This window comes from Artemia sp. Qi Xiang Cuo, chromosome 18, assembly GCF_049724085.1.
Source record: "Artemia sp. Qi Xiang Cuo chromosome 18, ASM4972408v1, whole genome shotgun sequence".
Taxonomy (NCBI): domain Eukaryota; kingdom Metazoa; phylum Arthropoda; class Branchiopoda; order Anostraca; family Artemiidae; genus Artemia; species Artemia sp. Qi Xiang Cuo.
The window spans coordinates 62,022,162-62,043,835 of NC_142811.1; the positions used below are offsets into that span (position 1 = coordinate 62,022,162).

A 21,674-nucleotide genomic window follows, 5' to 3' on the forward strand; every position below is an offset into this window, starting at 1 on the left:
AAATTTGTTCTTCCGAACAAATGGTTGCCATAATTTTGCGTATTACCGACGGCAATCCTTGGTGTGCAATTGGGGACATAACGGCACTCTCGCGATATGCCCAATATGATTACAAATATAGCATCTTATTATTGTAGGGTTATTTTCATAACTAATGTGTTTGACGGGCTGAAAACGTACTGTTTTCTGCCTAGCGGGTTCTTGCGTTCTATTTCTTTGCGGAACTGGGGAGTTATCCCTTGAAAAGAAATAGGGAGACGCTTGATCGCCCTTGAAGGTCAGGTTTGCGTTTGATTCGCCTAGGCTATTTATTTTTGCTTTACTGTGATTTGCTACCATCGTATCAACTTCGATCAATCGCTCTACCTCCTGAACTGCCAGATCTAACGTCTGAATATTAATGGATATTACCATTCTAAATAGTTTTGGGGGTAGCCCTTGCAAAAAGATATTTAGTATGACTTTTACATACAGTTCTCCTGAACCTTTTCGATATTTTGTTTTTACTGAAATCTGTATATTATCAAGATATTCTCTTACGTTTTGTGAATGGTCAAAGCATACCACTCCGTGTTTTAATTTATTTGTAGAACTGGTTTCGATAAATCTATCTTTAAATGCCGTTAACAATTTGTCCACAGTATTTATTGGTAAGCTGGCGTCATCACCTATAGTATGTTCAATTTGCTTTAGAAAGGTTATGACCTGGCCTTTTAATCTTAATAGAAGCATACCGACTAACGTTTCTAGCTCTTTTTTTGTTAATTCTACAAACTGGGCCAATTGGATATTAAATTCTTCGATATCTGTTTGTCCATCGTATTGCGGGATAGATTTTGCTATTTATAAATTTTTCGCGACCAACTTTTGCGCCATTAATAGTTCGCTTAATTCTTCTGACATTTTAGTGCGTTTGAATGACTCAAAATAAATTTATTTTTTCACTTAACCTACTTGGGGAAGGCTATTATCTCCTATGAGATATTCTAAAGGGTTTTCCTATAATAGCTTAGCGTCAATAGGTCTAATCACTTCTTTTTTTTCTATAAATCTGTATCTCTCCAATGATTAAATTTAAATTACAAAGTTTATAGCCTAACTAGTTCGCATGTTTTCCTCCAAGTTTACGATTGCGCCATTTCCGCCGGGTGAATATTTCTTAACCGGCTACCGGCTGCGCCATTTCCGCCGGGTGAATTTTTCTTAAGCTAAGTACTAGGCTAAGCAAAATATAAAAATAATGAGAAAAGCAAAAGGTTCCGCCGGGGAATTTTACGATCGCATCATCTGAGCCGTTATAGCTTATCAAGTGCCGTTGAGGGCTGCCCCGGCTGTAATGGGGGGGGGGGGAGGATAGATAAATGGGTGACCGCGCCACTCGCTGAACGCGAGAAAATTAAATACGTAATTATAGTAGGTTAGAAATTCCCCAACTATCAATCCGGGAGCGTGATCTCGCTTCCTCGAGTTATCTTCTTGACAATTACCTCTAATATTGTGTAGAAATCAGATTCCTGGGAGCGTTACCAATGGAGACATACGAACTGGTTACCTGCTGTGCGATTAGATACAGACTTATAAATAAAACAACACAAATAGAAAAGCAATAGATTTATTGTGACTTACATTTTAGGTGTACAACAGTGCTCACTTCAATTGACGACAAATAGAAGCAGAGATAATAATGACCAAGTCTCTACAATGACTGCATAATAATTCTGACACAGAATGTTTCTAATAGTTTGAATTGCAATGCTTGAATGCCAATAATAATGATTCTGATCGACGAATGCCTCGAAAAACACTATTTTTCACTATTTCACACAAATACAGCTTCTGCGCTCTGCTAGCTTTTTAACGATTGGCCCAAGTCCTGTGGAGGGGCCTGCCACCTTATCATTATGTGGACGAACTCGCTTCATTATGCTAACTACCCATCCAATAATTTGTTTTAAATATTTTTGATGATTAAACGTTCATAACTAAAGCTTCCTGTGAACTCTGTATCTAGTGATTTTTTTATTACCAAATATCTTAGCAAAATTTAACACCGAATAGCGTCGTTGTTTGGCAGAGACTAAAATGCAGTTTTTCTTTTTGCTGATTAAGAATTTAGAATCTTGGAAACGGGATTTGAACTTAATTAAGGAAGTTTAATTTATGTCGGAATTATCTTTAGAAAAAAGGAATTTTAGTTTTTGTATATTAAATATATCACATATTACTCACGGTACAAGGGCAACTAGCCCCCCCCCCCGCGCTCATCATTCCCCCAAACACATCCAATCAAAATTTTGAGATAGCCATTTTGTTCAGCGTAGTTGATTTCTAGATAGAAAATTTGTTTTTGAGGAGGACACTCCACCAGAACCCTCAGGGCAAGGGTTTTAAGCTATGCCCTGAGGGCATATAAAGTTTTTATAGAAGGCGTTGTCGTTGAAACCTCCAAACAGGCTCATTCAATTGGAAATTCAAAGGGCTAGTGCCCTTTTTAATAGTCAAAACTTATTGGAGGGCAACTAGACCCCCCCCCACGCACATCATTCCCCAAACACATCCAATCAAAATTTTGAGATAGCCATTTTGTTCAGCGTAGTTGATTTATGGATAGAAAATATGTTTTTGAAACGGTTAATCCCCCAGAACCCTTAGGGCATGGGTTTTAGCTTTTATCCTTGGGGAATAGAAGGTTTTTATAGCAGGCATTGTTGTAGACAATTCAAAAAGGATTAATTTGATTGGAAATTCAAAGGGCACATACCCTTTTGAATAGTCAAAAGTGATTGGAGGGCAATTTGCCCCCCCCCCCCACGCCCATCATACACCCAAACACATTCAATCAGATTTTTAAGATAACCATTTTCTTAAGTGTATGCTATTTGATTTCCAGATAGAAAATATATTTTTAAGAAGGACATTCCTAAACAGCTTTCAAAGGAAGGGTTTTAATTTATAACCCGGGGGCATTTAAGGCTTTTATAGAAGGTATTTTTGTAGAAACTTCAAAAGAGGCTCATTCGATTGGAAATTCAAAGGGCTAGTACCCTTTTTAATAGTCGAAAGGGATTGGAGGGCAACTCGCCCCCCCCCCCCCGCGCCCATCATTCCCCCAAACACATCCAATCAAAATTTTGAGATAGCCATTTTGTTCAGTGTAGTTGATTTTCAGATAGAAAATATGTTTTTGAGGAGGACACTCCCCCACAACCCTCAGGGCAAGGGTTGTAAGTTATGCCCTGGGGGCATATAAGGGTTTTATAGAAGATGTTGTCGTAGAAACTACAAAAAAGACTCATTCATTTGGAAATTCAAAGGGCTAGTGCCCTTTTCAATAGTCAAAAGTGATTGGAGGGCACCTAGCTCCCCACCCTCACGCCCATCATTCCCCCAAACACATCCAATCAAAATTTTGGAATAGCCATTTTGTTCAGCATAGTTGATTTCCAGAAAGAAAATATGTTTTTGAGGAGGACACTCCCACAAAACCCTCAAGGCAAGGGTTTTAAGTCATGCCCTGAGGGCATATAAGAACAGTGTTGGCACAATGTTGGCTACTATTTATTATTTCTTCCTTAAGCGCAGGGCATTTCATATGGAAGAGATCGTCGTAGAAACTTCAAAAGGGGCTCATTCGATTGGAAATTGAGAGTTCTAGTGCCCTTTTTAATAGTCGACAGGTATTGGAGGGCAGCTAGCCCCCCAACCACGCCCATCGTTCCCCCAAACACATCCAATCAAAATTTTGAGATAGCCATTTTGTTCAGCGTAGTTGATTTCCAAATAGAAAATATCTTTTTGAGGAGGAAACTCCCCCACAACCCTCAGGGCAAGGGTTTTAATTTATGCCCTGGGGTCATATAAGGTTTTTATAGACGGCGTTGTCGTAGAAACTTCAAACAGGCTCATTCGATTAGAAATTCGAAGAGCTAATACCCTTTTTAATAGTTGAAAGTGATTGGAGGGCAACTAGCCCCTCCCCCCCCCCCCACGCCCATCATTCTCCCAAACACATCCAATCCAAACTTTGAGATAGCCATTTTGTTCAGCGTAATTGATTTCACGATATAAAATATGTTTTTGAGGAGGACACTCCCCCAGAGCGCTCAGGGCAAGGGATGTAAGTTATTCCCTGGGAGCATATAAGGTTTTTATAGAAGGTGTTGTCGTAGAAACTACAAAAAAGGCTCATTCGATCGGAAATTCAAAGGGCTAGTGCCTTTTTTTAATACTCAAAAGTGATTGGAGGGCAACTAGCCCCCCCCCCCCAAGCCGATCTTTCCCCCAAACACATCCAATGAAAATTTTGAGATAGCCATTTTGTTCGGCGTAGTTGATTTCCAGATAGAACATATGTTTTTGAGGAGGATACTCTCCCAGAGCCCTCAGGGCAAGGGTTTTAAGTTATACCCTGGAGGCATATAAGATTATTATAGAAGGTGTTGTCGTAGAAAAGTCAAAAAAAGCTCATTCGATTGGAAATTTGAAGGACTAATGCACTTTTTAATAGTTGAAAGTGATTTGAGGACACCTCGTCGCCCCCCCCACGCCAATCATTCCCCCAAACACATCCAATAAAAACTTTGATATAGCCATTTTGTTCAGCGTAGTCAATTTCCAGATAGAAAATATATTTTTGAGGAGGAAACTCCCCCACAACCATCAGAGCAAGTGTTGTGTTCAATGAGAGACCTTTGTTTAAATCAGTTTATTGAAGCCAACCAACCTGCAACACAAAATAACAATCGTAAGAACATAGCAAGCAATACAATGAGATCATTACAGGCGGCAAAAGCATATCATAAAAAATGTAAGAAAAAAACAACTTCATTCACATACAAAATATAAAAAAAACAAATAACAAAACAAAAAAAAACAAAACTCTTATGAAGCATCATAATCACAATCTTAAATAACCATAGTTACATTTAATTATTCAAAGATCAAAAATCTGTCTTGGTTTTCTGGGCCTTCCATATCTTGACACGCGTGGCCCAAATAGAGGCCCGTTCGTATTAGAATTCCTATTACTGTTCACTGGAACCGGATTCGGAGTTGCAATTGGTGTGGCTGGAACATCAGCATTTTCATCAACTCTAAACCTTGATGGAGTAGCAATAGTCGGACTGGTAGCGTCTAGTTTTTCAGGGGACTCAGTACCCTCAAGTAATGGACCCGGCGCAATGGACTGGCTCTCATCTGAGTCTACAAATTCGTTTGGAATGTTAATTTCGGTTTCCCCCGGCGCAGTGAATCTAGGCTTCAAATGCACGCGATTTCGTCTGTAAGTATTTCCGTTTTCCGTTTGTACTAGATAAAATCTTGGCTCTGGCATTGACAGAACTATCCCTTTCTTCCAATGCTTATCTTCTTTTGACAGTTTCATCCAAACTGTTTTGTTTGGACTCAGCATAGCTAAGTCTTTTGCATGCCGGTCATAGTAGGTTTTCTGCCTACACTGGTTTCTTTCATGAACCCTGATGATCTCTTTTCTAGGTATTACCTTGGGACGCAGCTGGATAGTTGGTAGAATCGACCTCGGAGTCCTGCTCATGAGCAGTTGAGCTGGTGATGCAGATCCACTGATTGGAGTACTCCTGTACCCAAGAAGACCAAGATAAGGATCCGAATTGGAGTCAACTGCTTTCTGCATGATTCTTTTCGCAATGTCTACTGCCTTTTTTATATGTCCATTCGATTGTGGGAAGTTCGGGCTTGATGTACAGAGCTGAATGTCGTACAGTTGCAGAAAACTAAGGAACTCACTGGATGAGAACTGTGGCCCATTGTCTGACCGAATCTTCAACGGTATGCCATATCTAGCAAAATGTGACTTGAGTTTGGTGATGATTTCCGACGAAGTTGTGCAGTTCAACTTGTCAATCTCGATGAACCGGCTATAGTAGTCACTGGTAATGAGGTAATTTCTGCCCTCCAATTGACAAAGGTCTACACTGATAGCTTCCCATGGGCCTTGGGGTAGTGGAGTGGAAAGCAAAGACTCTCTGGGGTTGTTTGGTGAATATTTCCCACACGATTCGCAGCTCTTTACAAACTCTTCTATTTCATGGTTCATTCCAGGCCAGAAAACCACAGTTCGCGCTCTCTGTTTGGTTTTTTCCATGCCCATGTGGGATGCATGCAGTTGCTGGAGAATGTTTGGCTGGATGGCTAAAGGAATGACAATTCGGTCAGCCTTCAAGATGATGCCATCGACAACCGCTAGCTCTTCTCTGAAATTCCAGTATGGGATAACAGGTCTTGGACAAGACTTCCTGACGACAGGCCACCCTTCCTGGATCACTTTGATGAGGGTTTGCATGACTGGATCTCGCTGATTTTCTTTTCGGATTTGCTCCATTTTTGTATCACTAACAGGTATGTGCTTAACAAACGAGTTTACATGAAATTCAATCTCATTTTGAAAATCGTCGCTTTCTTCAGATGTGTGAAGTCTTGACAGGGCATCAGCTACTGGGATATCTTTGCCTCTAATGTAGTGAACCTCCAAATCGTACGGCTGTATCTGAAGCATCATCCTTTGCAGCCTTGGTGGTGCCTGAGACAAAGGCTTTGACAGAATGGTTTCCAAAGGCTTGTGATCTGTGTACAGCTTGACTTTTCGGCCATAAATGTATTGGTGAAATTTCCGACAGCCAAACATGATTGCATACAGCTCCTTCTCGATCTGTGAGAAGCGCTGTTCTGTCTCATTCAATGCTTTTGAGGCAAATGCTACAATCTGTCCGTGAGTTAAAAGCTCTGCCCCGAGGCCATGTTTTGACGCATCTGTTTTCAACTCTACTTCCTTACTTTGAGCATCGAATGCAGCTAGGTTCTGACAAATAGAAACCTTGATCTTCTCAATCTCTGATTTGTGAGCATCTGTCCACTGGAATGTATCCTGCTTTCCTAACTCTCTTAATGAGTGGTTCAAAGTCGAAAGATTTGGAATGTAACGAGATAGGAAATTGACCATTCCTAAAAACGTCATGAGCTCCTCCTTGCTTGTAGGACATGGCATTTCCTTTATAGCCTGAACCTTCCTTGGATCCGGCTTTATGCCTTCAGCTGTGATGACATGGCCAAAATAAGGGATACTGTGAGCATCAAATATACATTTCTCCGGGTTGAATTTCACTCCTTCCTTTCTGGCCCTCTCTAGCATGCATAAAAGGTTTCTATCATGCTCGTCATCTTTACCAGATACTATTATGTCATCCACAATCACACCTAGACCTTCTAGATTGTTGAACGTTTCCTCCATTTTCTGTTGGAATATGTCCTGAGCACACACAATCCCAAAAGGCATTCTCATGTATCAATATCTTCCAAAGGGTGTATTGAAAGTTGTCATCAATGACGATGGTTCTGACAGTTTGAGCATCCAATACCCAGACTTTGCATCTAGCTTAGTAAACGTGTTGTGACCATGAAGTCGTGCAGCTATGTCTTCAAAAGTTGGCATGGGGTAAAAAGGTTGTTGTATAGCATTATTTAGATCCCTTGGATCTAAACACAAACGCAGAGACCCATCTTGTTTTTCAACGGTGACAATTGAGTTTACCCACTCAGTAGGAGTTGTAACTTTCTGTATAATACCCTGTTTTTCCAGCTGTTCTAACTCGCTTTTTAGCTTGTCATGAAGGGCAAATGGTATACGTCTCACTGGATGTACAGTTGGCACAGCATCTGGCTTCAGATGTATGGTGAACTCACCTTGCAGTTCGCCTATGCCAGTGAAGACGTCAGCAAAGTCTTTTTTTTACCTTCTGGATGAACAGCGTTTCCTGATTTTGCTCAACAGTTCCTGCCACTTTCACAAGACCCATGTCGACGCATGCTTCATAGCCAAGTATTGGCATGGCTTTGGTTTTTACAACAAAGAATTCATATCTACCTGTGGTAGCCTTGTTGTATGTGCATGACAGCATACATATCCCGATTACTGGGATTCTTGTACCTCCGTATGCAACAAGAATCTGCTTGGTCTCTTTCAATTCAGGTCTAGGGACAATTTTCTGAAACAGATCTACTGGAATGACATTGGCTTCTGCTCCAGTATCGATTTTGAACTTAATGTTCGATTCCTGTTTGTTCACGATGATTTCTGCAGTCGGTTGGCTTCCTTTTATATTTCCGACGGATCCCACAAAGAGTGTATTGATGAATATTTGGTCGATCTGAGATGCATTTCCACTTTCAACAGCATGCACTGGTTTGCTTCTGCAAACTCTGGCAAAGTGATTTGAGCGTCCACAACTTGAACAATTTTTTCCTTTTGCTGGGCACCTGTGATTTGGATCATATTGCCCTCCACAGAAGTAGCACTGCTTAGGCTGTGAAGCATATGCTGACTGGTGTTGCTTCCTTTTATGTAGACTATCGATCTCCTGTTTGATATTCACATTTTTTGAAACATCTGCCATTGTTGAGAGCTGTGCCTGGGTTGTCTCATGGGCTCTAGCAATTTCTATGGCTTTTGAAAGTACTAATGTACCACCTTCTGACAAAAGTTTCTCCCGAATTTTTGGTGATAAGATTCCACACACAATTTTGTCTCTCACCATATCATTAATCGTTGTTACTGGGTAATCACAGTCCTTAATCAACACGCGTATGGCTGTTATATACTGTTCCACTGATTCATGCACACTTTGGTCTCGTTTGTGAAACTTGTACCGAGCAAAGACTGGGTTGACAGATGGTGAAATATGTTCCTTGAACTTTTCTAGGTAGCAAGCAATTTTATCTGTCTCTTCTGCCTGCAATGTCCAAGTACTGTATACGTCTCGACCTTTTTCACCAAGCCACAGAAGTAGATATGCACACTGTTGCTTTTCAGTTTTTCCACTTAAAGGGCCTGTGAACATTAGCCGCACATGTTGTTCAAATTTTTTCCATGACTCATGACTGGCTGCTTCCCAGTCAAAACGAGGTGAAAGCGTAGAGTTGTCCATCTTGACTATTTTTCTGACACCATGTTGTGTTCAATGAGAGACATTTGTTTAAATCAGTTTATTGAAGCCAACCGACCTGCAACACAAAACAACAAGCGTAAGCACATAGCAAGCAATACAATGAGAGCATTACAGGCGGCACAAGCATATCATAACAAAGGTAAGCATACAACAGCAAGGATTATAAGTTATGCTCTGGGGGCATATAAGGTTTTTTATTGAAATCTTTGTTGTAGAAACTTGAAAAAGAGCTCATTCGATTTGAAGAGCTCATTCAAAGGGCTAGTAGCCTACCCTTTTTAATAGTCGAAAGTGATTTGAGGGCAACTAAACCCCCTCTCACGCCCACCTTTTCCCCAAACACATACAATCAAAATTTTAGATACCCATTTTATTCAACGTAGTGAAAGTTTTGTAAATTAGGTCTTTGAGGATGACAACCCCTCCCCCCACAGCCCTCAGGGCAAGGGTTTTAAGTTATGCCCAGGGGGCATATACAGTTTTTAATGAATGGCAACTAGCCCCCCCCCCACCCATCATTCCCCCAAACACATCCAATCAAAATTTTGAGATAGCCATTTTGTTCAGCCTAGTTGATTTCCTGATAGAAAATGTTTTTGAGGAGGACACTCCCCCACACCCCTCAGGGTAAGGGTTTTAAGTTATGCCCTGGCGGCATATAAGGTTTTTATAGAAGGCGTTGTCATACAAACTTCAAAAGGGGCTCATTTGATTGGAAATTCAAAGGGCTAGTGTCCTTTTTAATAGTCGAAAGTGATTTGAGGGCAACTAGCCCGCCCCCCCCCCGCACGCTCATCCTTCCCCCAAACACATCCAATCAAAATTTTGAAATAGCCATTTTGTTTAGCGTAGTTGATTTCCATACAGAAAATATGTTTTTGAGGAGGACACTCCACCACAACCCTCAGGGCAAGGGTTTTAACTATGCCCTTGGGGCATATAAGGTAATTATAGAAGGTGTTGCCGTAGAAACTTCAAAACAGGCTCATTCGATTGGAAATTCAAAGGGCTAGTGCCCTTTTTAATAGTCGAAAGTGATTGGAGGGCACGTAGCCCCCCTCCCCCCGCGCCCATCATTCCGCAAAACACATCCAATCAAAATTTTGACATAGCCATTTGGTTCAGCGTAGGCTAGTTGATTTTCAGATAGAAAATATATTCTTGAGGAGGACACTCCCCCACAACCCTCAGGGCAAGGATTTTGAGTGATGCCCAGGGGGCATATAAGGTTTTTTATAGAAGGCGTTGTCGTAGAAACTTCAAAACAGGCTCATTCGATTGGAAATTCAAAGGGCTAGTGCCCTTTTTCATAGTCATAAGTGATTGGAGGGCAAGACCCCCCCCCCCACGCCCATCGGGCCTCCAAATACATCCAATCAAACTTTTGAGATAGCCATTTTGTTCAGCGTAGTTGATTTCCGAGTGGAAAGTATGTCTTTTAGAAGGATAATCCCTCACAGCCCTCAGGTAAAGGGTTTTAAGTTATGCCCTGGGGGCAAATAATGTTTTTATAGAAGGCGTTGTCGTAGAAACTTCAAAACAGGCTCATTCGATTGGAAATTTCATAGGGCTAGTGCCTTTTTTAATTGTCGAAATTTATTGGAGGGCAGCTAGCCCCCCCCCCACGCCCATCAATCCCCCAAACACATCCAATCAAAATTTTGAGATAGCCATTTTGTTCAGCGTAGGCTAGTTGATTTCCAGATAGAAAATATGGTTTTTGAGGAGGACACTCCCCCACGACGCTCAGGGCAAGGGTTTTAAGTTATGCCCTGGGGGCATATAAGGTTTTTAAAGAAGGTGTTTTTGTAGAAACTTCAAAAGGGGCTTATTCGATTGGAAATTCAAAGGGCTAGTACCCTTTTTAATTGTCGAGAGTGATTGGAGGGCCACTAGCCCCCCCCCGGCCCCATCATTCCCCCAAACACATCCAATCAAAATTTTGAGATAGCCATTTTGTTGAGCATAGTTGATTTTCAGATAGAAAATATGTCTTTGAGGAGGACAATCCCCCATAACCCTCGGGGCAATGGTTATATGTTATACCCTGAGGGCATATAGGGTTTTTATAGAACGCTCTGTCGTAGAAACTTCAAAAAAGGCTTATTCGATTTCAACTTAAAAGTGCTAGTACCCTTTTTAATAGTCAATAGTTATTGGAGGGCAACTAGCTCCCCACCCTCACGCCCATCATTCCCCCAAACACATCCAATCCAAACTTTGAGATAGCCATTTTGTTCAGCATAGTTGATTTCCAGAAAGAAAATATGCTTTTGAGGAGGACACTCCCACAAAACCCTCAGGGCAAGGGTTTTAAGTTATGCCCTGGGGGCATATAAGGTTTCTATAGAAGGCGTTGTCATAGAAACTTCAAACAAGGGCTCATTTGATTTAAAATTCAAAGGGCTGGTGCCCTTTTTAATAGTCAAAAGTGATTAGTGATATTTTTTGTTGTTGTTGTTGATAGAAAGAAATAAAAGAAAGGCCATATTTGGAAATAGAAAGGCCTGATGCCCTTTTTAATAGCCGATAGTGATTGGAGGGCAACTAATCCTCCTTCCACTCCCACCCTCCCATTTGCCTATTATGTTTAAAAACTAAATGTTGCCTTAAGATTAAATCAGAATGCACTGTGATAATGCTAATTCCCAATTAGGCATCTCAGTAGTATCCCAAGAACGACTGAGGGTATTATGTTCAAACTGTCGGGGCTACTTCTGCTCTTGAAATTTAACCAAATCAAAATAGTGTAAGTGTATCATTTACAAATTTTGTTCTGGCCTTGGGAAGGCATAGGGGTTTTGCGCCCAACTTATGTTAATTTCTGCTCGTTTTGAGTTTGACTCGGTTATTTATTGTAATTTCTGTTCGTTTTGGGTTTCATTTATTTATCAATTCTGATTTGTGGTAGTCACTTCTGTGGTTATCAATTCAAATCAAAATAGCGTAAGTGTATCCAAGCTATCAAAGAAAGTAAACAGATTTTTTGGCAAATGAGTTTGACTTGGTTATTTATTGAAATTTCTGTTTGTTTTGGGTTTAATTTATTTTATCAATTCTGATTTGTGGTAGTCAATTCTGTGTGTCAATTCTGTGGTTATCAATTCAAATCAAAATAGCATAAGTGTATCCAAACTATCAAAGAAAGTAAAGAGATTTTTTTGCAAATGGAATCAAGTTTTCCATTTCAGGTCAACTAGAGGAGGTATGAAACTAAATTAAACAGTACTATTTGAGTCCAGATTTTTAAAAAGGTGTATTTTGTTAAAAACTACCGGAAAATTCTCTCCACCACACAAATAGCAGGCCAAACTATAAAGTCATAAAAAACGAAAAGATTTAAATTGTTATTTTCTTTTTCCCTGAAGAAACTATGTCAATATAAAACGAACAGAAATTAATTAGAAAAAAAACTTTTTCCAGAAAATTAGTTTTTCAAAGAAAAGTAAAGAACTCCATTAAACAAAAAATGGGCAAAAATAAAATCAAATAATCTACCAATCGTGATACTACCACAAATCAGCATTGATAAATAAATGAAACCCAAAACGAACAGAAATTACAATAAATAACCGAGTCAAACTCAAAACGAGCAGAAATTAACATAAGTTGGGTGCAAAACCCCTATGCCTTCCCAAGGCCAGAACAAAATTTGCACTTTACTGAAAAAACAAAAATGAATGTGCATTATCAGTTTAATATGCATATACTGATATTTAGTAATAAATATGTTAATATTATTTGATTTAGTAAAGTTATAAAAGTAAAAACATTTATATTTTTTTCAGTAAAGTGCAAATTTTGTTCTAGTCTTGGGAAGGCATAGGAGTTTTGCGTCCAACTTATGTTAATTTCTGCTCGTTTTGAGTTTGACTTGGTTAATTATTTTAATTTCTGTTCATTTTGGGTTTCATTTACTTATCAATTCTGATTTGTGGTAGTTTCACAATTGGTAGATTATTTGATTTTATTTTTGCTCATTTTTTGTTTATTGGAGTTCCTTACATTTCTTTGAAAACCGAATTTTGTGGAAAAAGTTTTTTTAATTAATCAAGAAGTAAGAATGGTTTTCCTAACATGTTTCTCTTCTTAACAGGCATAATTGTACACTGATACCAGGTTTTGAATATTTTCTGGTCTTATTAGGAGAGGGTGTATTCACAAGCATGACAGCTAAGCCTTGGCCAGTATACTTAGAATCAATATTGAATGACAAACCACATGGTGGTAAAGATGAAGGTGGTACCATTACTGACCTACATATAAGATAACGCTTGATGCATTTTTTATGCTCTTTTGGAATTTAATAGTCATTGAACTCGGAAATTCAACTTTAAGCCCTTTATGAACCCTCAAGGAAGATACCCTTTTCTCTTATTGTTCATTTTATAAAAGAGCTAAAAACAACAATTATTGCTTCATTACGTGCAGAATAATTTTAGTTAAAATTTTTTGACTGCAGCTTATGCCTTATAGCAGAAGCCTAGTTCAGTGGCTGTTGAGAAGGAACAAGTTAAGAAAACAAATTTTACTTCATAATATGCAAAATATTTGTAACTAGCAGATTTGGCATGGAGCCCTGCTATACTGTACCCCCCCCCCCAATGTAAAAATATATAGCATAAATTATATATTTCCAATGCATTCCACCATCCATCAATCTTGTTTGTCAGGTTGCTGTTTTGTCACAGGTGATTCAATTTATAGGTGCAGAGGCTAAAAAAAGAGAAATGCTTTGGGAGAATACATAGGATATATCTATTTTTAGCTAGGGTATAAAAAAAACAGTATCCAGTTGAGCAAAATTATGTAAAACTCAAACTCTCATATCTTATTACCAAATAGGAATTGAGAAGAATTGCCAATGAATAGCTAAAAATCGAAGCTCTGCAACAATATGGTTATTATTAAAATTATTTAAGAACAAACGCTTGAAATTGTTAGTTTGTAAACTTACCAAGGACCTCTTTTTGGAAATACCAATTATCTTATTTTGATGTATATACCCTTTCAGTGTTTCAGTTTTTTTATCACATATTAACACAAAGCTGATTGTCTTCTGATTCTAAAAATGTAACTTTTATTTCTTGATATTTATTCTATAAATCACAAATATTAAATATAATTATTTTTCATTTAAATTTCTTCTCAAATCAGAGACCACATTTTGAATTTGTGATGTCAAATTATTCCCACTGGGCTGGCTCAAGTAAGAGGTGATTGGGTCTACATTTGCATTGTGTTATAGTGTAGTAAAATAGGGGCAGTCGAAAAAACCAAGCTGCATGTAAAATGTGTTAGCTATAATTATTTGGCATATTATGAAGTAAGATTTGTTTTCTTAACATGTTTCCTTATCAACAGACACTAAACTAGGGTTATACCAGCTTTACACCCAGCCCTAATGTGTAGTTATACAGCCCCAATTATACATTTCCAATGTGTTTTTTGGTTCTTGATTTTGTCAAAATTGATCCAATTTATGGGTAAACTAGTTTGAACAAGAGTGATTCTAACAGCTTAAAGTAGGCTAAACATAGCAATGTGTTAACAATTCATAAATTGTTTATTCAATTGGATCAGAATAAATTAATACCTGTGGATTATATAATCTGAGCTTAATAAAATTAGGCTATGATCACATAGTAGGTTTTAAACCAAAACCTTAACTCTTCTATATCGAAAATAAGAGAGAAAGGTATTGGTAAATATTTTGCAGCTCATATAACTTATCCGCAAATACAATGAGCATACCAATAGATGCCATTTTGTATGCTCTTTCAAAAGATAATAATTACTTTTCTCACAAATTCAATTTAAGTCCTTTTAGGACCCTTGAAAATAATTATTTGCAGTCAATATTTTTTGGATATAAAAATTTATAAAATTTATTTCAAATTTATTATAAATCCATTTTGTAAAACTTGTATAATTCACAAACATTGATTTGTCAAGATTAAGTTGAATAAAAAAATTCAAAACAAATCCACTATATTTTCTTCTTATTCTGTAAGGCCACTTAAAAACTACCATTTCACATATATGTCAAAAAATATCAATGGCAGCAGAAGAAACATAGCAAATAGAAAAATGGAGAAATTATGGTAAATTTGTAGTTACTACTACTACTACTAACAACTCACCACAGCACCAAGCTGCCTGAGGCCAACACAGCTATGCATGCTCCTCCCCTATTACAATCTATTCAAAGACTACCTCTTTAAACCCACCCACAAATTTCCCATTTCCTTTAAATCTTTCTTTATGATGTCCTCCCACCCCAGACAAGGATGACCTGCTTTCTGTTTAGCCCTAGATGGTTGGCCAAAAAGAACAATCTTCAGCAATCTATCATCCTCCATCTGCACAATGTGCCCTAGCCACCTCAACCTTTCTTTCATTATAGCCTAGAGAGTGGTATTAAACCACATTTTTTGTATAGCCTATTGATTGAAATACAGTCAGTCAGCCAGGTACCCAGATAATACCAATTAAGGGTATATATTTGCACATTAGGGGTGGTGAGTGGTTGTGGGGGTAAAGTTTAAACTTACCTCTCATTTATATCAAAAATAAAAGTTACCCATACCCTCCCGAATGTGCAAATATATACCCTAAAATTGTCATATATAGGGGAAGGAGTAAAATCCATTTCTGACAAAAATGACTATTATCTCTGGAAAGAACATAAGAAAAGGTGGTAAAATTCTACTTTAGCTACTTTTGGCTATCTTGGAAAGAGGCTAGGTTAGGAAATGAAACTTTCAGGGATGAGTCTATAGGCTAAAGTATGTCCTGGGAAGATATTTTGAAGTACCCACCTCCAGACCTTCTCCCTTTAGAGGGTCCTGACCTTTGATGACCTTTAAGAATCTGTGTGCTATAAAAGTGAAACCTTACAAAATAGATCTTCTGCTTAAATGAAGTACAACAAAATTGTTTTCAGCTTCACAACCTTGCTCAATCCCAATTTAAAAGGGTTTCAAGATATGCAAATACATTTTAGGAAAGTGAAAGTGAACATTAGGAAAAAGTTTCCTAACGTTTCCACGTTAGGAAAATGAAACTTTCAGGGATGGGTCTACAGGCTAAAATATGTCCTGGGAAGGTATTTTGAAGTAATTATCTCTTCTCCTTCTCCCTCTAGAGGATCCTGAAATTTGCCTACATGACAGGTCTATACCTATTGAAATTTTTACAAAACAATATTTTACCTTAATTTTCAGTTATAATTTTCTTTTTCTCTGGATTTAGTTCTGAAGATGCAATTTCTGTTAATTTAGTAGCATTTTAAGCCGTATCAATGTTAATTTTCAAAAATTAGGAAATGTATTTGCATATCTTTAAAACTCTGTAAATCAGGATTGAGCAAAGTTGTGAGGCTGAAAACAATTTTGTTGGACTGCATTTTAAGCAGAAGATCTATTTTATAAGGTTTCACTTTTATAACACACATATTTTTAAAGGTCATCAAAGGTCGGGACCCTCTAGGGAGAGAAGGAGTGGAGGTAGGTACTTCAAAATACCTTCCTGAGACATACTTTAGCCTGTAGATCTATCCCTGAAAGTTTCATTTTCCTAACCAAACTCCTTTCCAAGATGGCCAAAAGTAGAATTTTACCAAATCTAAATATTATGAATTTGTTGTAAAGATTATTACACTTGGAAAGAGCATTGAATGAGAGTCATAAGGCTTAGCCTAGGCCTATTCCTTCTTTTTATCCTAGCCTATCTCATTTAGCCCATAAAAAAATTATCAATATTTTCAAGGCTAGTGTGTACATTTTCTGAAGAATTTATTTATTTACTAGGCTTTTTAAAAGGTAAATAGGCTACCCAAACAATTCTATATTGTTTGTCTTTTTGTATTTATAATCTTTGAGCACTATCTAATCCATGAAATAGAAAGGTGTCTCTTTATATTTTGCAGGAAACTACAGCAAATTTGAGGAATGCGGACGATTTTTTTTTACAACCGTTCTTGGGAAGAAACGAAATTCCATATGAGATGCAATTTTCAAACACATACAAGTAGCTGTGCCCAGGAAAGAAGTCAATTGCTAGTTTTTTTTCAATTCAATCGCTAGTTTAATGCCCACATCCTTTTACAGGGGGATAAGCCAGCAAATAAAGCTGGTACGTCTATTGAACGTTTGATTTCGGATAATTCTGAATTAGCAATTGCTACCCCTCCAAATTTAACTACATATTTTAACCTCAAAATGGTAAATTTTCCATAATTGACTTACAAGCTCTGTCAATAGATAAGTTTAAGGAAATTTATATAAAGAAAATTGATAATCTTTGTATAGACCACTTCGCCATAGTTTCTTAAATAAATGAACCCTCTAAAATCCATCCACATACCCCCAAACATATTAACACTAAAGCAAATTGGACTATGTTCAAAAATAAGCTTAATGATGAAATTATAAGTCTCACTCAGGGATCATTAGTTACAACTACAACCGCTTACAGACGTGCTGAAGTTTTGGCAACCATACTAACAAATACTGCTAATCATGCTATCCCCAAGACAATACCTAAGAAAATAAACTTTAAACACACTCCTAAGAAATGGTAGTCAAATGAGTGCCAAAATAAATAGAGAACAAAAAGGCAGCTAGGAGAACAAATCTACAAAAAACTCTCCTGCTACGTATTTAAATAAATTACTATCTGAGCCTAATCTGAAAAAGGCTATATTAAATGCTAAACATTATTACTTGAATAACTTTGCAAATAGTCTATCTTGAGAAAAACGTGTGTCAATTATCAGAGTCAACACTATAGCGTTGCCTATATTAAAGACCATACGGCTCCTATGTTTTATTATTTATTTATTTATTTATTATTGTTTTTCCCAGAGGTCATTCATATGGAAAGAGTTGTCTCAAAAGTTTCAAAGGGGGCTCATACAATTGGAAATTGAGAGTTCTAGTGCCCTTTTAAGGGTCAAAAGTGATTGGAAGGCAACTGACACCCTTTCCACGCCCATCATGTCCCCAAATAAATCCAATCAAAATTTCCAGAGAACCATTTTGTTCTACGTAATTGATTTTCACACAGAAATGTTTTTGATGAGGGCATTCCCCCAGAGCCCTCAGGGCAAGGGTTGCAAGCTAAGCCCAGGGGGCATATAAGCTTTTTATAGACAGCTTGGTTGTAGAAACTTCAAAAAGGGCTCATTCGATTGGAAATCCAAAGGGCTAGTGCACTTTTTAATAATCGGAAATGATTGGAGGGCCAGTAAGCCCCCTTTCACGCCCACCCTTTCCCAAAACACATCCAATCAAAATTTTGAGATAGCCATTTTGTTCAACGTGGTGGAAAATTCTGGAAATTAGGTCTGTTAGTATAACACCCCCCCCCCCCCCCCCACAGCCCTCAGGATAAGATTTGTAATTATACCCTGGGGGCATATAAGGTTTTTATAGAAAGCGTCGTCATAGAAACTTCAAAAAGGGCTCATTCAACTGGAAACTTAAATGGATAGTGCCCTTTTTAATAGTCGAAAGGGATTGGAAGGCGACTAACACCATTTACACACCCACCATTTCCACAAACACATCCAAAGGAAGCTCGTATAAACTTCAGACAGGACTCATTTGATTAGAAATTGAAAGTTTTAGTTAACATTTTAAGTGTCAAAAGATATTGGAGGGTAACCAGTCCCCCACGCCCTCCTTTCCCAAATGCATCCGATAATAATTTTGAGATAGCTTTGTGTTAAAAATAGTTCAAGGATCATATAATAAAACTCCGGTGTCAACCAGGGCCTGGGGGCAGGCGTTGTAAATTATTGAAAGTTCAAGTTCACTCTTTAATAGTCAAAAGAGATACGAGTGCAACTAGCCCCCTCATATCTTCTTTTTCTGATAAAACTCATCTGATAAAAATTTTGAGATAGACATTTTGTTAATAAAAAAAAGTTCAAAAGTCGGATAAGAACAACTCCGGTGTCAATACAACCCCCCAGGACCCAAGAGAAGGCGTTCTAAGTTATGCCCTAAGGGCATGTATGGTTCTTATGAAAGGGATGCTCGTTTGAACTCCATAGGGCGCTAATTTGGTTGGAAATCGAAAGCATTAGTTCACTTTTTAAGAGTCAAGAGATTTAAAGGCAACTAGCCCCCCATGCCCTTTTTTCCCCTAACCCATCCGCTACAAATTCTGGGATAACCAGTTTTCTTAAAATTATTCAAAAATCAGATAACAAAAACTTAGGTGTCAACACAACCCCCAGGACCGGAGGGCAGGTGTTGTAAGTTATGCCCTGGGGCATATATGGTTCTTATGAAAGGGATGCTCGTATAAACTTCAGAGAGGACTCATTTGATTGTAAATTAAAAGTTCGAGTTCAATTTTTAAAAGTCAAAAGAGATCCGAGGGCAACTAGCCCCCCCCCCCTTCACGCCTTCTTTTTCCAAACTCATCTGATAAAAAATTTGAGATGGACATTTTGTTAAAAAATATAAAGAAATAGTTCAAAGGTCGGATAAGAAAAACTCCGAGGTAATACAACCCCCCAGGACCCAAGAGAAGGCGTTCTAAGTTATGCCCTAAGGGTATGTATGGTTTTTGTGAAAGAGATGCTCGTATAAACTTCATAGAGGGCTCATTTGATTGGAAATTAAAATTTCTAGTTCACTTTCTAAGAGTCAAGACATTTAAGGGTGACTAGCCCCCCATGCCCTTTTTTCCCCAAACCCATCCGCTACAAATTTTGAGATAGCCAGTTTTTTTTAAATTATTCAAAAATTAGATAACAAAACTCTGTATATGTTCTCCTGGGGGCGTTTATAGTTCTTATGAAAGGGATGCTCGTATAAACTTCAGAAAAGGTTCATTTGATTGGAAATTGAAAGTTTTAGTTCACTTTTTAAGAGTCAAAAGATATCCGAGGGCAACTAGACCCACCCACCCAACCCCCACACCTTTTTTCCCAAGCCTATCCGATAACAATTTTTAAATAGCCATTTCATTAAAAATATTTCAAAGGTCAGACAAGAAAACTCCTGTGTCAACGCAACCTCCCATGGCCCAGAGGCAGGCGTTGTAAGTAATGCTCTGGGGGCATATATCGTTTTTATGAAAGGGATGCTTGTGTAAACTTCGGAGAGGGTTCATTTGATTGGAAATTGAAAGTTCTCGTTCCCTTTTTAAGAATCAAAAGAGAATGGAGGGCAACTAGCCTCCCCTCCCTTCATGCCCTAAACGCATCAAATAAAAATTTTGAGATAGACATTTTGTCAAAAATAGTTCCAAGTTCAGAAAACAAAAACTTCGGTGTCGACAAAGCCCCCCAGGGCCCGAGGATAGGCGTTGTAAATTATGCCCTGGGGGCACATATGGTTGTTAGGGAAGGGATGCTCGTATAAACTTAACATAGGGATCATTTGATTGAAAATTGAAAGTTGTAATTCACTTTTTAATAGTAAAATGTGATTGGAAGGCAGCTTGCCTCCTCCCACACTCTATTTAATTTTTCCCAGACACCCTTCATATAGAAGGGGTCGTCGTTTAACCGGGGCTCTTAAGGGGGTAAACTTTTTACACTTTGATATTGTTACTTTGATACCAGTTTCTATACTTTGATTGGAATTTGATTTTTTTTTTTAAGTTTGATTTTGAAATACGGAATTTTTAAAAACTTTAACTTTTTGTAGTCAAAAACGAAAAAAAATTATTAAAAAAAAACTTTCCGAAAAATAAGTTTTTCAATGAAAAGTAAAAACAATTTGAAACTTAAGCTCATCATACAAACACATGTTAAAATTCAAACACAAAACGACCGGAAATTACTTTTAGACTTTTACAGTGAGAGAAGGAGGCGATACCCAAACTCTTGTTTGTAGTGATTTTTGTTCGTTTCAGGCTTGATTTGCATTTTCAATTTAAGTCTCATTCGTTTTAAGATTTATTTATTCATTTACACTAATATCTATTGTATGAGTTTACTGATGATGACGGCTACTGTATATGTGACCGAAATATGTGGTATTTTTTGTGAATTTCTATACACTGTCTATTAAAAAGGATTGTATCCCTATTTTGAACTTTTATTCTATCTATTGTATGTTTTTTGCATTGATTTTTTATTTGATTTTCGTTTTAAGTTTCATTTATCCTTTAATAGGAAAATATTTCCTTTCGTTTTATGCTTGATTTTTATATTCAATCTAAGCATTAGTCGATTTATTATTTAATTATTTATTTGCATTATTTCTTGTTGTATGTTTTTTGCTATGGCTGCTTATTCCGTTTACTGTTGCTTTGGGTTTCATTTTTTCTGTATTATTAATGTCTTGTCTTGTTTATTTTGAATTTCAACATTTATATTTATCTTCTGATCTTAAGTTTAAAATGGCCTTCAATTTTCTTTGAAAAACTTATTTTTCGGAAAGTTTTTTTTAAATTAATACATAAAATAATCATCCACATCTGTGGAAAAAAAAAACATCTTCCAACCCACTCCAGTATGAGCTATTACATAATAAAACCCATTATGATAATGATAATGAAATGGCAAACTTATTTGCAACTCTTTTCTCCAATAAGCTAACATCAAATAATAATAGTAACACCACCTCAATCTCCATAAATCCCATAAGCCAGCCTCGCCCAGGCTCGTGGTAAATAACCCACCCATTCACAAAATGTGAAATATATAATGCGATTCGACTCATTAAGGTT

General features: G+C 37.6%; 1 protein-coding gene across 3 annotated transcripts in view; it reads right to left on the reverse strand.

Annotated features, from left to right (window-relative positions):
- The window catches only part of LOC148941751 (uncharacterized), an 81,649-nt gene extending 64,809 nt beyond the window's left edge, over positions 1 to 16,840 (reverse strand). The window contains exon 1 of one of the 3 annotated variants that reach the window (XM_089104064.1): positions 16,815 to 16,840. The gene's annotated coding sequence lies outside the window, so the exon portion shown is untranslated. Of the gene's footprint in view, positions 1 to 16,638; positions 16,670 to 16,786 lie in introns of those variants that run through there. The other 2 variants (XM_089104063.1, XM_089104065.1) reach the window with 2 other exon arrangements.
- Between the last annotated feature and the right edge of the window lie 4,834 nt (positions 16,841 to 21,674).